The sequence below is a fragment of the Podarcis bocagei genome, assembly GCF_964188305.1.
Source record: "Podarcis bocagei genome assembly, chromosome: 14".
Classification (NCBI taxonomy): domain Eukaryota; kingdom Metazoa; phylum Chordata; class Lepidosauria; order Squamata; family Lacertidae; genus Podarcis; species Podarcis bocagei.
The window spans coordinates 48,678,347-48,695,450 of NC_138139.1; the positions used below are offsets into that span (position 1 = coordinate 48,678,347).

Consider the following 17,104-nt stretch of genomic DNA (forward strand, 5'->3'; position numbering starts at 1 on the left):
GTTTCTACAGGCCCATGGGCCAAATGTGGCCCCCATGGCTCTCTCTTTGGTCCCTGGGCCCCTCCCCAAGCTACTCTGCTTTTCACAGGCCATATGCTCTTAGAGTGTTTTTGCCTGGCTGGAATGTAGATTAAGCAAATTCCCGGGCATGCCCACCTCTCTCTCTCTCTCTCTCTCTCTCTCTCTCTCTCTCTCTCTCTCTCGTGTTTCCTTTTAAAAGAGCAGAGACAAATTAAATGTGCCTCCTTTCCCTCACTATCCCGCTGCAACCTTGAAGTTCAGGATGAGCTGAACCCTGTGATTTTGCAGTGTAGGTAAACTGCCCCTCTATCCACAAAGCGGAAGGTACAAAAACTCTGTTGGATTCCTACCATTCATGCTTGTTTGCCTTGGGCCCATTGAATAAAGGAAGAAGCGGAGCCTGTCTTCTTTGTCACAGCTAGAGATCCATGAATCTGTCCATTCTGGTTTCTCATTTTTCTAGGCTTAAATTCAGTTCTCCACATTGCTGCAGCAATCCACACTCGTGTGATTTTGTGTGTGTACCCTCATGAAAATTCACCAGATTGTCAGTGTGAAGAAGAAGAAGAATACTGTTGGGGTAGTATTGTTTTTGTTTGTTACAAAGCAAACTTTTAATGTTTGATGTTTTACTGTGCTTAATATTTTTAATATGTTGGAAGCTGCCCAGAGTTGTTAGGGCTATCCAGTCAGATGGGTGGTAAATAAATAGATAAATAAATAAATACCACTGTGCAGTTTTGTGTTTTTATATTGTATTGTAAACCACTTTGCGATCCTCAGATGACGGGCGGTATAGAAATTTAATAAATAATAACAACAATTTCTCCAGATGAGCACATTTGTCTGCAGTTTTGCAAGCAAGCTCCCCTGATCTATATTTCAGCATGGAGTTTCCCCCTAATTTGTGCCTTGTGTGCATTTTTGTAAGTGCTGTTTGGCTGGAGAACTGCATTACAAAATTCAGGGAAGGACCCGTTCCAAAAGCTGGCTGTGTTTCAGTTTGAGAAGTAGATGAGTTTATTCCCCTTTCTTGGTCCCAACATGCTACATCCAAAAAAAAACCACTGCATTCAGGATTTTGGAATCGGGAAGGTTTGTGTGCAGGGTGAGACTCATCAGCCAAAATGGTAGGAGAATTTGAAACACCCTTTCTCCAGATCTCCACTTTCATGTGTTCAGAAGCATTAGTATTGAGTGCAGTGGAATATTCTTTCACCCCTCCTTCATCCAGAGTTTCTCAGATCTCTGCCTTTCCATGCTTACTTTAAAATATGAGTCATACCATAACTCAGAAATGTGTACTTTGGAGGAGGGCAGGGACAATAACCATTCATAAGAGTAAGAAATCCATAGCTGTGTAACCTAATATGCTTAAATGGAAGTCATTTCATTTATTCAATTTCCCTTAAAATGATTGATTTTGATTTTTTTAAGAACTTCAACAAAAATTGCCCAGGGAGCTTGTCAATCACTCAAGCATACTTGTGTTCGTAGGAGGCGGAAGAAGGTGTATTTCTTCTGAGCAGTTGAGTGGACTCCTGGCTTTATGTTTTCTACCTCTCGAAATAAAAGCGTACGTGCTTCTCTATCAGAATTGATTTTTTTGGACTTTTCCCAAGTAAGTTGACTAGTGGCATGCATGGGAGCTGTGAGAAGATCTCACCAACAATAAGTATCTTGAGCTGAACCCACTTAACGTCAAGGGGACCCTGATGAATCAGGCCAAGACCTCCTAGTCCAGCATCCTCTTCTCATGGTGGCCAACTAAATGCTTCTTGGAAGCCCACAAACAAGACATTAGCACGACGACTTTATCTTACTGATGCTCCCCAAGAAGTGGTCTTCAGAGGCACGTAGAAGTTTCTGATACATAGACATCATGACTAATGGCCATCGACAGCATTTCCCCTCCACAAGTTCTTCTAAAAGCTTTAAAAGCTGTTCAAGTAGGCCTTTCCTCAGCATCCATCTAAGAACATAACATAGGAGGAACCTGCTAGATAAGGCCAGTGGCCCATCTGGTCTATCATCCTACTCTCGCGGTGCCCAGCCAGATGCCCATGGAAAGCACACAATTCTCTTCTCCTTGCTGGTACTCCAGTTTCCAGCTTGTAATTCCAAATTAGAACAAGTAGAAAGAGCAAGAAGACTTGCTCTTCTTGGAGCAAGAAATGCCCAGTTTTCACTTTTGAGCTTTCTCAGGGTCTTATCTGACCATCAAGCCAGCAGCCGTCCCATTCCCTGATCAGCTTCAACTCACCTGGCTGAGCCCATCTCACATTGTCCTAGAGCATCATGAAATAGGGCTCTGAAGTGTCACCAGTGGAGGGGAACTCTTCAAATGAGAGTGAACCCCTTTGCTTTGCCCTGGCAATAAAGCTTTCCACATCAACTATCCCTCAAAGGCAGAAAGAAAAGAAGCAGACCCTATAAAATAGAAATTTAAAAGATCAGGCATTGTGGGTTGACAACCATTGTATGCTGACAGTTAAATAAAAGTTTGAGGGCCATTAATTTTGTGAGTTTGGAGCTATAAAGTAGCAGGGGGAGGGAATCTAAACCAGTAGTAAAAGACAAAACTGGAAGAGCAGAAAGCAGGCTGGAGAGATGCCCGTGGCAGAACAGAAGTCTAGTTTACACTGCTGTGATGCTGAGTGATTTCTGCAAAGCTGCAGTCCTCGTCATTCTTATCTATGAGTAACAGAGCAACCCAGAAACCTTAATGTTAGGCTGGGGAGGAGAGTAGGGTTGGACAAAGGTGTCCCACTGCCAGACCAAATCCAAAACCCCTTGGTATCAGACTGGTGTGAGTGGCAGGGTCTAGGATTGAGCAGAGGGGTCCCACTGCCAGACTCTGGACCCAGCCACACCTTGATTAAGTGTTAACTGCAAACCCTTCATGCCTGTTTTCCTCTTGCCCATGCCGTGTTCTCCTTCAACAACTGCTGTTCCACCCTTTCTGCTCCCTAAATCCAGTGCTTTCCCATGCTTTGATAATCTGGATGGGAGAGCTGCATCATTTTTTAAAATATAATTTTTATTTATTTTCCATTTAATATTATACATTCACATCATCTTTATCCACTATACCGCCTTGGCTCTTAGAGCCTATCAACTTCCTTCCCTCCCGTCTCATGGCTTTCAAAATTAACCTTTACAGTGGTACCTCAGGTTAAGAACTTAATTCATTCTGGAGGTCTGTTCTTAACCTGAAACTGTTCTTAACCTGAGGTGCCACTTTAGCTAATGGGGCCTTCTGCTGCTGCCGCGCCACCGGAGCACGATTTCTGTTCTCATCCTGAAGCAAAGTTCTTAACCCGAGATACTATTTCTGGATAGTGGAGTCTGTAACCTGAAGCGTGTGTAACCTGAAGCGTCTGTAACCCGAGGTACCACTGTGCATCATTGCGATTTATACATTTTCCAAATCTAATTACACTCATTTCAGAATATCTCAAAAATTTAAATAAATATAGAAAGATAGAAAATTTCTCATTACAAGTCTTCAGACAACCCTGCTAGTGATGTTAATTGCTCACACTGATCTTTCAGACATTGTATGAATTTACTCCAGTCTTTTTGGAATACTTGATCTTGCTGGTTTCGGATTTTTCCTGTCAGCTTCGCCAGTTCTGCAAAGCCTGTCATCTTCATCTGCCACTCTTCTTTCGTTGGTACTTCTTGTTGTTTCCATTTTGGGGCTAAAAGAATCCTTGCCACAGTTGTTACATACATAAACAGTCTTTTATCTTCCCTTCACCCACTATACCCAATAGAAAGGCTTCTGGTTCTTTTAACAAAAGTATTTTTAAACACTTTCTTTAACTCATTATGTACCATTTCCCAGAAAGCCTTTAGCTCTTTGCAAGTCCACCACATGTGGAAGAAGATACCTCCCCTTTCTTTACATTTCCAAAGAGAGCTGCATCTATTGCATAGCGAACCTGAACGAGCATCCATCACAGGGTGCTTTTAGACAGTGTTTGGATGGCCAACTCTCAGGAATTATTTAGCTGTGTTTCCCGCATTGCAGGGGCAGTGGAACAGATGGCCCTCAGGGTCATAGAATCATAGAATCATAGAATCATAGAGTTGGAAGAGACCACAAGGGCCATCGAGTCCAACCCCCTGCCAAGCAGGAAACACCATCAGAGCACTCCTGACATATGGTTGTCAAGCCTCTGCTTAAAGACCTCCAAAGAAGGAGACTCCACCACACTCCTTGGCAGCAAATTCCACTGTCGAACAGCTCTTACTGTCAGGAAGTTCTTCCTAATGTTTAGGTGGAATCTTCTTTCTTGTAGGGTCCCTTCCAGCTCTGCAAATTCTGTGTTTCTGTGATACTATTGCGAACAGGGAAGGACATGATAGCACAGATGTGAGCCATTTTTAAATAAAAGATCAGACAGGCCAACCCTAAGCATGCCTACTTGGAAGTAAGTCCCACTATAGTCCATGGGGGATGCTCCCTAGTCAGTGTGTTAAGGCTTTGCAGCCTAAGAGATCTTTCCCTTCACTTAATCATTTCCCTCAGTCTCTGGCACTTTTCTTTGTCAACAGCCTGCGAGCTGGAGCCCAGAAGAGTTTTCCACCTGACGGAGCCGCTCCGTGACCATTTTAAAAAAAATGCCCGCAGTTTGCTATACCAAATGACTGAGACAAAGAATATATGAATCCTTAAGCACGGGGGAGATTTCTCCAGGGAGAACTCTTCCCAGTGACTTCACGCCCCCACATTTTTGCCTTCAACATCCAATTTAGACGGCACAATGTTTGAGAGAAGAGGACGTCTCTCAACAGAGGAATAGCAATGGCAATTTAGCAAGGAATCCAGCCAATTTCACTTTTAAAACACTTTCTCTTTTTCCCCCCCTCAACCAGGCAGGCTACTCTGCTGTAAATACCAGGGATATTTTTAGCCTCTGAGGAGACACAGGACATGTCAAAAGTTTTTGAGAACTCTGCTTCCTCGCCACTGCACCCAAATGCAATTTCCCCTCAATTTTTCCCCCCTCAGAAATGACTTGTAGTTTGTGGGAACAAAGAAAATTGCAGGCCTGCATTGTATTTGCCTGCTTAAGGTGCAATGTTTTGACATGTATTCATTGGGGTAATCGTTCAGTTGAGAACAGGTGTGAATGAGCCTTTGGACCTCCAGATGTTGCTGATCTACAGCTCCCATCAGTCCTGGTCATTGGCCATGCTTGCTGCTGCTGCTGGGACTTGTTCTGCACAACATCTGGAGGACCAAAGGTTCCCTTCACTGTGATAGGAATTTTATGGTAATGTTCATAAGTGTACCAACCAAGCACATACATAGATCAGCACAGGAAGGCCAACCTGGAACCATTTTGATTCCTAAACTGAGCAAATGTTTTCTCTGCAAGGTCAAACTGGAAAAGCCTCCCCATTGCCTTTTCCTTCACAAATCCTGTCTGTGTTTTAATAGGGTGTGAGCCTGTGACATGGCCCAGGAACTAAGTATTTATCACTACAAAAGAATGGCCAGGCTCCCCAGGCAATCCAATCAAGTAATCTGCCAGACAGGAGATAAACAACAACAGGAGAAAAACAATATTCAAATTTCTGTTTTAGACCGCCTTTTCTGTGATGTAGGTGTGATGTATCTGAGGGGTGGTCTTAGGTTACACCCCTTCTGTGATGTATGTATGATGTTTCTGGGGGTGCTCTTGATCTACAGGGTGGCAATTTCAAAAGTCTTTATAAGGGCTTGCACACCATTTTTCTGGGTCCCTCCTCTCTCCTGTGGGTGAGGGGAGCACCCTGTTGCAACAGATCAATAAAGGCCAAGCCTACAGGCTGCTGTTTTGCTCCAAGTAATCCTGGTTGGTGTCTTTGTTTTTGTCCAAGGGAGGCCTCGGATTTTTCCGTTAACAGCACCTGAGTCAGAGTTCATCTCTTACACATGTACATAGGAAGCTGCCTTATGCCGAGTCAGAGAATTGGTCCACCCAGCTCAGTATTCTCTAAACTGACTGGCAGTGGCTTTCCCAGGGTTAGGGGTAGGAGATATACAGAGAGCCCAACTGGAGATGCGACCGGGGACTGAAGCTGGGACCTTCTGCATGCAAAGCAGATGCTCTACCACTGAGCTCTCTGGAGAACATCTCACTAGTAGGGCTGCGAGGTCAGGATTATCCCAGACCCTTCGAATTTCAAGATGTAACCTGAGACCTAGGAATGGGACCTGGCTGTGTCATGGGGGTGAGCAGCACACACAAAGCTCAGATGGCCACATTCTAGATAAGGGGACTGAGAGCTGTTAGGGTTCTTCTTTCTTTCTTTGGCAATCACTCATAGCTGAGTCAGATTGTCTTCCATTAACGAGGTTTTAAAAGTGAGTCCATAAGTGACTGTGGAGGCCAGTTCTGGATCCACACGTCCTTCCACAGTGGGGACATTGGTTTCCGGGTGGGAGTTGACCACGGTGTGAATTTGCCAAGCGTGCCTTCCTCTTAGCATGCTTCTCCCTTGCGTCCTGAGTTCGAGTGTCTTCAAAGTCCATGACACCTTTGGTAAAGGCTGTTCTCCAACTGGAGCGCTCGCAGGCCAGTGTTTCCCAATTGTTGGTGTTTATACTACATTTTTTAAGATTTGCCTTGAGACAGTCTTTAAACCTCTTTTGTTGACCACCAGCATTACGCTTTCCGTTTTTAACTTCGGAATAGAGTAGTTGCTTTGGATGACGACCATCAGGCATCCGCACAACATGACCAGCCCAATGAAGTTGATGTTGAAGAATCATTGCTTCAACACTGGTGATCTTTGCTTCTTCCAGTACACTGGCATTAGTTCGCCTGTCTTCCCAAGTGATGTGTAAAATTATCCGGAGACACTGTTGATGGAATCTTTCGAGGAGTTGTCCAGTTCCCAAAGTGGTTCAACAACCAATCCCTGTTACCAGGGAATGCTGGGAATTGTAGTTGAACAGGGGCCTCCTAACAACACTCAGCACCTTTAACAAACTTCACTTCCCAGCATTCCTTGAGGGAAGCCATGTGTGTTTAAAGTGGAACAATAGTGCTTGAAACACATGGTATAGATGTGGCCTTGGTATAAGGCAGATTCCTGCCTGTTGGCTTCTGTTAATGATTGACACTAGAGAGAAAGCGCCTCCTCCTTTGATGGTGTGCACAGCCAACATTACAAGTCTAGCACCACCAATGCAACTTTGGATGAGTGAATACTGCAATATTCCAATCTTCTCCCTGTTATTGAGACTGGGTGCATCAGCTGTTGATCCTGTGGGGTCAACCTTGCCCTTTCCAAAGATCACAACTATTTATGGTCCTGATTGATATGCTTTCTCCCAGGCGTGCATTCAATACTGCTGCCCAGGCCTCTTAATATGGCTGCCTGGTCACTTTTGCATGGAAAATGCACTCCTTTTCTCAATGGATGGGAGGAACAAGCAAATAGCATAGCCAGGACTTGAAACAGTGGGCCTGGGTAGCTCATTCTCCTTCAGTGCTTTCCATATCAACGTGCTAATTTTACTAGGAGTCAAAGGGTAGCTGTTCTACCAGCCACGCATGCTGTAAAATCAGCATGGAGCAATGCAGATCAGACCGTCCTCTCTCCACCCCAGCGGCGTCTGCTCAGAGGCTGCGTTTAATCTCTCTCCCTTACCCATGCCAAGTTGACAGTGCTAGCAGAAAGGTAAACTTCTCTCCTTGCAATTGACAGTCCCAAGAAGGCCAGGCAGCCAAGCAAAGGAGGTGGTTTTGCGATGTTGTGACAGCCGCACGCTGGAAATATGCAGCCGAGTACAGCATGAACTTCATTTATCTTGAAGGCCCAAGACAAGAGAGCAAATGTGCTGGATTGTTTTCTTGTTTCCAAAACGATGATTTATTATTATTTTTATTATTCACTTTTGCCCTCCCATAAGAGTGGTCGCAATCTGTAAGGATAGACAAAATGGTCAGTTGCACTTTCCCCCCTGGTTTCTCCACTATGCAATCTCAAGTTTCGGCATCAGCAACGGTTATTGTGAAATTTCACCAGCAGTATAGTGCATGTGTCTCCTATCAGACATCTTTTTTGGCATGCAATTTTGCCGCTCACAATTTTACACAAGTCCTTTTTCCAAGTGATTTCATATGTTCCTTTCACTACATCCCTTTTTATGCATGCTTAACCTTAGCGTGTGCATTTTTTTCACACATTGTTTTACTGGAGAACTGCATCACAAAATTCTGAGAAGTGTGGATTGAACTGATTGATTGATTGATTGATTGATTGATTGATTGCAGTGGTGGCCAAACTTGGCCCTCCAGCTGTTTTTGGACTACAACTCCCATCATCCCTAGCTAACAAGACCAGTGGTCAGGGATGATGGGAATTGTAGTTCCAAAACAGCTGGAGGGCCAAGTTTGGTCACCACTGATTTATTGCATGTACTGTATTTCATTTACACCCCACCTTTTTCTCCAAGAAGCTCAAGGTGGTGTACATGGTTCTCCCCTTCCTCATTTAATCCCAACAGCAACCCTGTGAGGTAGGCTGAGAGACCGTGACTGGCCCAAGGCCACCCAAGGAGTTCCTTGGGCAAGTGCAATTTGAACACTACCCTCCAGAGTCCTAGCCCTACACTCTAACCACTATGCCACACTGTCTCTCTGCCTAACCTAACATGTCTTCTATGATGTGCATGCCTATTAACATGGAGCAAACACGTGATCCTAATTGTGTGCAAAATGGAACCCACTGGTTGGTAATCTCCTTCAATCCATGGTGTAATAGTTCAGTTAATATTTCCACGAGACACAGAAAGCCCTAGATCATGTTTTCTCTCTAAAAACGTAAGAAGAGCCTACTGGATCAGGCCACCAGCCCATTCACCACCAACACCACCATCACCTAGTCCAGTGTTCTGCTCTCACAGTGGCCAACCTGAAGAAGAAGAGGAGGAGGAGGAGGAGTTTGGACTTGATATCCCGCCTTTTACTCCTTTTAAGGAGTCTCAAAGCGGCCAACAATCTCCTTTCCCTTCCTCCCCCACAACAAACACTGTGAGGTGAGTGAGGCTGAGAGACTTCAGAGAAGTGTGACTAGCCCAAGGTCACCCAGCAGCTGCATGTGGAGGAGCGAGAAAGCGAACCCGGTTCATTAGATTACGAGTCCACCGCTCTTAACCACTACACCACGCCGGTGAGGGAAACTCACAAGCAGGACCCAAACATTCCCCTCCCATGGAATCAGAGCATGGCCATCGTGGCTAGTAGCTATCAGTAGCCTTCTACTCCCTGGGTTTGTCGAATCACATCCTGTTTTTCACGCGAGACCTTGGCAGCCATTTTGGGTGCCGAGCTCTCATGCGTACTTGCACGCTCTCGCTTAAAAAATGAGAAGTGTTTTGCATGGGGCAAAGTGAGACATAGGTCACCTGACTCATCCAGGAGAACATGCCGGAAGATGCGCATCCCCATTTAGGGTTGGAAAAAGTTTGATGGTATGCTCATCTCTCCAGCACGTTTGCAGACAGCTCGCTCGGATAGGCCTGAAAAGATTTGGCAGCTGAGCTTTCTATGAGCATCCAAATCTTGAACACTCACACGGCACAAATAAGGTGGAATGTCTGGTTTTTTGAGCAGGACAGGGGGTCTGTTTCCAGTCATCTCAAGGGCCTACTTGTAACCCTCCCAAGTTAACTTGACTGTTCCAGGACTGAAGAGCACTCTCCAGGCATCCAAACCTTATTTGCCTTGCTTCAAGGAGCATGGTGTTAAGGTGAATTTACTTTTTCCATGGCTTGCTTTGGAGCTCCTGGGAGCAATATTTTCATGGGCTGTGAAGCAACCCATTCTAGAAACCTGGTTCCTGAGTCAACGATGGTCTTCTCAATCAGTTTTCACATTGACATCTTCTTCTAGTGGTGATTGTAAACAACCTCGGTCTTGGATTAAGCTCCATTAGGGTTATAAAAGGGACGCAGGTGGCGCTGTGGTCTAAACCACTGAGCCAGTGTGGTGTAGTGGTTAAGAGTGGTGGACTCGTAATCTGGTGAACTGGGTTCGCTTCCCCACTCCTCCACATGCAGCTGCTGGGTGACCTTGGGCTGGTCACACTTCTCTGAAGTCTCTCAGTCTCACTCACCTCACAGAGTGTTTGTTGTGGGGGAGGAAGGGAAAGGAGAATGTTGGCCGTTTTGAGACTCCTTAAGCGGGATATCTTCTTCTTCTTCTCTTGGGCTTGCTGATCGGAAGGTCAGCGGTTCGAATCCCTGTGATGGGGTGAGCTCCCGTTGCTCTCTCCCAGCTCCTGCCAACCTAGCAGTTCAAAAGCACACAAGTGAAAGTAGATAAATAGGTACCGCTCCGGCGGGAAGGTAAACGGTGTTTCCGTGCGCTGCTCTGGTTTCACCAGAAGCAGCTTAGACACGCTGGCCACAAGACCCAGAAAAACTGTCTACAGACGAATGTCAGCTCCCTCGGCCAGTAAAGTGAGATGAACGCCGCAACCCCAGAGTTGTTTGTGACTGGATTTAACTGTCAGGGGTCCTTTACCTTTTTAGGGTTGTAAAACCATGAGCTTCCAGAACATTTGTGTCTGGTAATTCCCCACCCCCCAAAAAAATACCTCCTCAGCTCTGGCCGAGCTAGATCCCCAGGGGGCTTTTGGAATGGCATTTCCAGAGTTCATGGCAAAAAGACTCTCATGTTACACCGCAGAAACTGGTTCTCGAGCTATTCTGAACTTACGAGCCCACCAGTGAGAATTCCCTTCTCACTCTTCTCGGATAAATGTGACATTAGAGAAGGGCAATGTCAGGTCACTTATTGGAGATTTGATGTGAGTTTTCGTTCAAGACCAGGGAACAGCAAATGTGCTGCTTTTTCTTGTCTCAGCGAATGGCACAATATTCACTGAAATGGTCAGGAAAGGTTCTCCCTTGTGTCCTACCACCGTAAAAACATATGGAGAACCCTGCTAGACCAGGCCAAGCATCCACTTCTCAGAGTGGCCAATTGCATGCCTGTGGGAAGCCCAAAAGCATGATCTTGGCACAATAGGAAGGTAAAGGTAAAGGGACCCCTGACCCTTAGGTCCAGTCGTGGCCGACTCTGGGGTTGCGGCGCTCATCTCGCTTTATTGGCTGAGGGAGCCGGCGTACAGCTTCTGGGTCATGTGGCCATCATGACGAAGCCGCTTCTGGCGAACCAGAGCAGAGCACGGAAATGCCTTTTACCTTCCCGCCGGAGCGGTACCTATTTATCTACTTGCACTTTGACGTGCTTTCAAACTGCTAGGTTGGCAGGAGCAGGGACTGAGCAACGGGAGCTCACCCCATTGCGGGGATTCGAACCACCGACCTTCTGAGGAAAGTGGAAGGTTGGGCGCGCGCGCCAAGTTCAAATGCACAGGAAGGTGGCGCAGTAAGCAGCCCGGAAAGGGAGCCAGGTCCTAAAGCCCGGCGCAAGGAGACAGGAGGGTCCGGGGGGTCAGCGTCAGAAGAATCCCGGAAGGAAGAGACCACGGGGGGCAGAGGGACCCAGAGAAGAACGGTCAGGCGGAAGAGGTGGAGTAAGGCTAGGTTAGTAAGCTGGTGCACAGGGGGCAGAGACTCAGACGGAGCTTCGCCGGTCTAACCCATAAGACGTAGAGCTGCACGCAGCAGCTTGAGAATGGAAACTGTAACTCAATAAAGACTTTTATAAAGTGAACGCTGGCTAGCGCGATCCTCTGTGAGCTAGGATCTGGAAGCAGCTCTGACAAGTACTCTCCCCAAATGTGATTCCCAGCAACTGGTGTTATGAGGCTCACTGCCTCCAGCAGTGAAGGTAGGACATAGCCATCCATGAAATTAGAACTGAATTGCAGGTAGTGGTGGTGGAGAAATTCGATTCAGTATGCATTTCAAGACAAATCCATCCAATCTGCAATTTCCAAAATAAGTGGAGAGCCTTGACAGATGGTCCGTTCCTCCTTGAGTGACCATGTGTCCTACTGTACAGTCCTCTATTTGGAGGGCTGTCTAGGCCATGTCCAATTTAAGGACCAAGCAGGAAGGACCTTGAAGCTGTTCTCATGATGTTTCACCTGGACACTAGATCGAGCAGGTACACAGGTAGCCTGATCACAACCTTCCCTGCTTTATGGAGACACGTCGCATTTCTGTGGAGTAATCGCTTCTACACTTGCAATGAAATAAGTAAATTGACATGTGCAGATCGTCTGCAAATCTGTTCCCTCTCTTTTAGGGGGGGGGCTAGGGATGAGGGAGAAATTTGGTTAGGATTCTAGTATGGGCCTATCTAATTTGCACTTTTGGAAACAATTCGGCAAACCGAAACACAGCCACCCTTCAAAATTTGTGGTTTTCTGAACTTTGCAATGCAGTTCTCCAGCCAAATAATTTGTGCAGAAATGTGTGCATTAGGGAAAAGTGTGCATAAAATGTATCTATTTGTGAAAATAACAGACCAAAATGTGTTGTAATAGGAGATAATGCTTTGGAAAAATGTGTGCATCTGGAAGGAGAATTGCACACCAAAAATATGTGTATATTAGGACAAATTTAGCACTGAAGTCCAGTGATGGATTTCCAGCAAGACTTTTTTTTGGGGGGGGGTAAGATGTGCATGCAGAATATAACCAATCTCCCACCCCCAAACAGCCTATAAATGACTGTGGATGATACAATGAAATAGGAAGGCGTACTGAGCTTCAGAAACAAAGCTTTGCTGAAAATGCAGCTCACCCACCTGAAAAATAAGAGACCTCTGTGCTAATGGTGTTTTTATTTCTATAGGCTTGTTATAATCACCTGGTTATTTCACCTGTTTTGTGCGATTGTTCTGTTTGATTTTGCATTTATTTTATTTAAAAAGTGCATGCAGAAAAATTATTCAGGGAAAATTGAATGTAAATCTAGGGGGGAAGGAAACTGAGATAAATTGAAACTGACAGATTCGTTCATCCCCAGAGACAAAGCATTTCCTCTTGGGGGGACAACATCTAGGGGGCCACCTGAGATCCTCCTCTTCTTCTGAACTTCTCAGGGATGCTGTTGTTGCTAGATTTGTCAGCAGGAGAATGTCTATCAGCAGGAGGTGCCTGGCTTACCCGCCCTCTGCTCGCAGTAGAAGAAAGCTATTTCAGCCTCAGCTCTTATTAAAAAGCTTCATCTTTGCTAACAGCTAAACGGACATTGCCAAATGCCACCTTGAGTATTGCTTGCGCCATAAACGCCCTTTCTCCCTTTCCAGTCAACATCAACTTGCCAATTCCCCCATGGAATAACTTTTTAATATTTTTCTCCCCACCACCCACCTCCCCTTCTCCATTTTATTTGATTTCTGAAGAGTATTTAGCCTATTTGCACGGAAAGGGGCGCAGAGTAAATTCTTTTAAAACCTCTGATGCAAACTGTGAATAAGCTGGTGGCTCTAATTAAAGTTTTAATCAAGGAACTGCAACCATGACTCTTGAATTTGGCTTTGTTTTCCTGCTTGGAAACCACCGATAAATTCGCCTTTCCCATATTTATTGTCACAGTGCTCTGCAGAATTGAGATTCTGACGCTGGATGGGGCAAATTTGCATGCTCAGGATGGAGAAAGGCTTTGAGCAGCTGCAACAAAGGGAGAATAGCCAAGTCGGTGTTGGTAGCCAAGGTGACCCCATTGACTAATCCCTGCAATGATGAACTCCCACCTACTAGAGCAGCGTTTTCCAAACTTGGGTCTCCACCTGATTTGGACTACAATTCCCATTATCCCTGACCCCTAGTCTTGCTAGCTAGGGATGATGGGAGTTGTAGTCCCAAAACAGCTGGAGACCCAAGTTTGGGAAATGCTGAACTAGAGGCAGGAAGTGTATGTAGGTGGGTTGGATTCAGTTTATAAACTACATAATCAAGATGGCAGTGATATAGGGTTGCATCCAACTATGTTAGAGTAGACCCACTGAAATCAATGAACCTAAGGGCTCGTCCACACCTCTGCTTGGGAAAAGCTGATCTTGAACCAAGGTTGTTAAGTGCACTTAAAGCTCGGTTGCCATCAGGAGTCGCTGTCTTCCTGTAGCTTTGTGCACTTAGGACCATTTCTGACACCATTTCTCAGAGCAGAGGGGAAGGGATGCATTGGAGCCCAAGGGCTGCATCCCCTAATGGACAACTTTCAAGAGGTTGGGTGGAGCCAAAGTCACGAACTGGATGGGGACAGAGGCAAAGGTAGAAGGAGAAATGGATGTGACTTGTAGGTTGCAGGTTCGATCCTCGGATGGGACAGCTGCATATTCCTGCATTGCAGGGGGTTGGACTAAATCATGGGTAGGCAAACTAAGGCCCGGGGGCCGGATCCGGCCCAAATGCCTTCTAAATCCGGCCCGCGAACGGTCTGGGAATCAGCATGTTTTGACATGAGTAGAATGTGTCCTTTGATTTAAAATGCATCTCTGGGTTATTTGTGGGGCATAGGAATACGTTCATTCCCCCCCCCCCAATATAGTCCGGCCCCCCACAATGTCTGAGGGACAGTGGAGCATCCCCCTGCTCAAAAAGTTTGCTGATCCCTGGACTAAATGATCCCCAAGCTCCCTTCCAACGCTACAATTATCCGATCTACGATCTATGTCAGGGGTCAGCAAACCTTTTCAGCAGGGGCCAGTCCACTGTCCCCCAGACCTTGTGGGGGGCCGGACTATATTTTGAAGAAAAAAATATGAACCAATTCCTATGCCCCACAAATAACCCAGAGATGCATTTTAAATAAAAGCACACTTTCTACTCATGTAAAAACATGCTGATTCCCAGACCGTCTGCAGGCTGGATTTAGAAGGTGATTGGGCCTGATCCGGCCCCCGTGCCTTAGTTTGCCTACCCATGACCTATGTTATTAAGGTTTGTCCACACTTCCACACTTCCCCCAGGGAAACCCGCTGTTTAGCACTGAAACTGGTTTTCCCGCAAATGGGTGCTTCTTTCGATTCAGTGGTAAACAGCGGGTTTCCTGGGGGAAACAGTGGGGCAAAGGCACAACCACATGGACCCATGTCTAGAAAGCTCAGGACAAGTGCAAAACTAAGGCACAACCACATGGACCCATGTATAGAAAGCTCAAGACAAGTGCAAAACTGCTCGGACCCACGCTTTCTAGGCATGGCACAAAATGGAAATGTAGATGAGCCCCAAGTTAGGGTGGCATTCAGCTCAATTTTACTCAGGGTAGACCTGTTGAAAATAATTGTTCTTATTTGTGTCTGTCTGGGTTCAGGCCTGGATGCAGGACTAAGTTGCCCTGAGGGATGACCTTTGCAGAGTGTAGGGCTGGACAGTGGGACGTTGCTCTTCCATTTAATACCACCCTTAGTCACATCCATTCATTTATGCAGGTCTACTCTGAGCAGGGCTAGCATTCAACGCAGCCCATAAACGCTCTGCAATTCCAACTCTGCAATTCTATGATCATATAAGCATGCTCAATGTTATTTTTTTCATTATCTTGATTATTTACTTTGCACTATATATATATATATTTCCCCTTCCTGCAACTCAAATCTTCCTTGCCTCTAGTTTGTGGGGGACTCATCACTGGAAGGAGCCATTGGCATATTAATTTAGCTCAAAGGTTGCTGTGAGACGAGAGAGAGGGAGAAAATGTGTTGTTTATTGAACTGGGTGGCTTAACGAACATGAAACTCTTTGAGTGAACTATGTAAGGATTTCTCCTGAGAGCAGCTGATTCCCGTGTGTGTGTGTGTGTGTATGTGTGTGTGTGTGTAAGTGCCAAGTTGCTTAGCAACCAGTGTGAGAAAGCAAGATGGAACTTCAAAAGAGGACCAGGTCCCTGCTCCCTGCTGCTTCATATGGGCCTGTTTTAAGTGCTCAGACTTGATATTTTCTATGAATGATGAAGGAGTTGATTAATACCATGGGTAGGCAAACTAAGGCCCAGATCTGGCCCAATCACCTTCTAAATCTGGCCCACGGACGGTTCAGGGATCAGCATTGTTCATTCCCCCCCCCCAAATATAGTCTGGTCCCCCACAAGGTCTGAGGGACAGTGGACCGGCCTTCTGGTTGCATTAGCAGAAAGGTGGCCTTTCCACACTGCATGAATCAGCCACAGACTTGTGAAGTCAGAACTGTCTGCTATAACCATCAGGTTTTTGTGGTTTTTCCTCAAGCTAGTCATCAGGTTCTGGTGGATCTCCTAAAAGTGGTTTGCTATGACGGAAGAATCTCAGGGCACCATGGGGCCTCACCCTGGCATTGGGAAGAACACAGGTTGCACCCTGACCTGTTCCTGCCATTGTCTGCTCTGCCAATTGGCTTCCTGATCCATAGCTGGTTGGCAAGACTCTCCACCATCTATCCTGGCAAACTGATGTGACCAAAGCAGGCTGAGAGTGTGCTTTGGACTTTGGCGACTTTTTAGCCAGCACACCAAAATTGTTCCTCAGTGCAAAGTCTGGGGAAACTGTGATGAGAGCCAGCTCCTTCTCTCAGAAGTGCCCTCCGTGTCTTCTGTTCGACTCAGCTGCTTGCTGGCAGCCTTGGCCTCAGCCTTCTCCAGACCAGCTCTCTGTTGCCTTCTCCATGGATTGTGTGTCCTGTATAAATCAAAGCACATGCAAATGTAACCTGGAACATAATGTTCAGGGTGCCAGTCTGCCAGCCATGCCCTTCCCCAAGACACTCCATTCCAACACCCCAGTTTTCTGTCCCCATTCTCCCAACAGAATCTCAGCCTTATGTGGCCACTGAGTGTGCACTGTTCTTAATAGCCTCTACTTCATTTTCTCCTGCCCTTGGGCTTGCTTGTCTTTCTGGTGCTATGTCCTTCTGCAAACCTTGAGGTCCACCAAGCCTGCTGACACCTTCCCGGTACAAAATGATCAGCACTCAGATAATGAGCTTACTATTAGTATGGAGGACAGATAGGGTGTCCTTAGGATTTTTGTTCTCGGCCCTGCCCCCACCCCTCAAAGTCATAAAACTGGCACCTAATAGAAAATGGTTGTATTTATTTTTGGAAGACTTTTTTTATTCTTGCGGCTGGATTTCTTAGAATTTGTTGGGGTTTTTGTTTTTTTAAGTAAACCATTTCATA

General features: G+C 46.0%; 1 protein-coding gene and 1 long non-coding RNA gene across 4 annotated transcripts in view; both read left to right on the forward strand.

The window, feature by feature from the left end:
• The window catches only part of LOC308573137, a 58,636-nt gene extending 52,004 nt beyond the window's left edge, over positions 1 to 6,632 (forward strand). Inside the window, exon 2 of the long non-coding RNA XR_014001953.1 lies at positions 6,535 to 6,632. This is a non-coding gene — a long non-coding RNA (uncharacterized lncRNA). The remainder of the gene's footprint in view (positions 1 to 6,534) is intronic.
• Positions 1 to 17,104, forward strand: part of CACNA1H (calcium voltage-gated channel subunit alpha1 H) — a 398,455-nt gene that overhangs the window by 64,400 nt on the left and 316,951 nt on the right. The window lies entirely within an intron of this gene.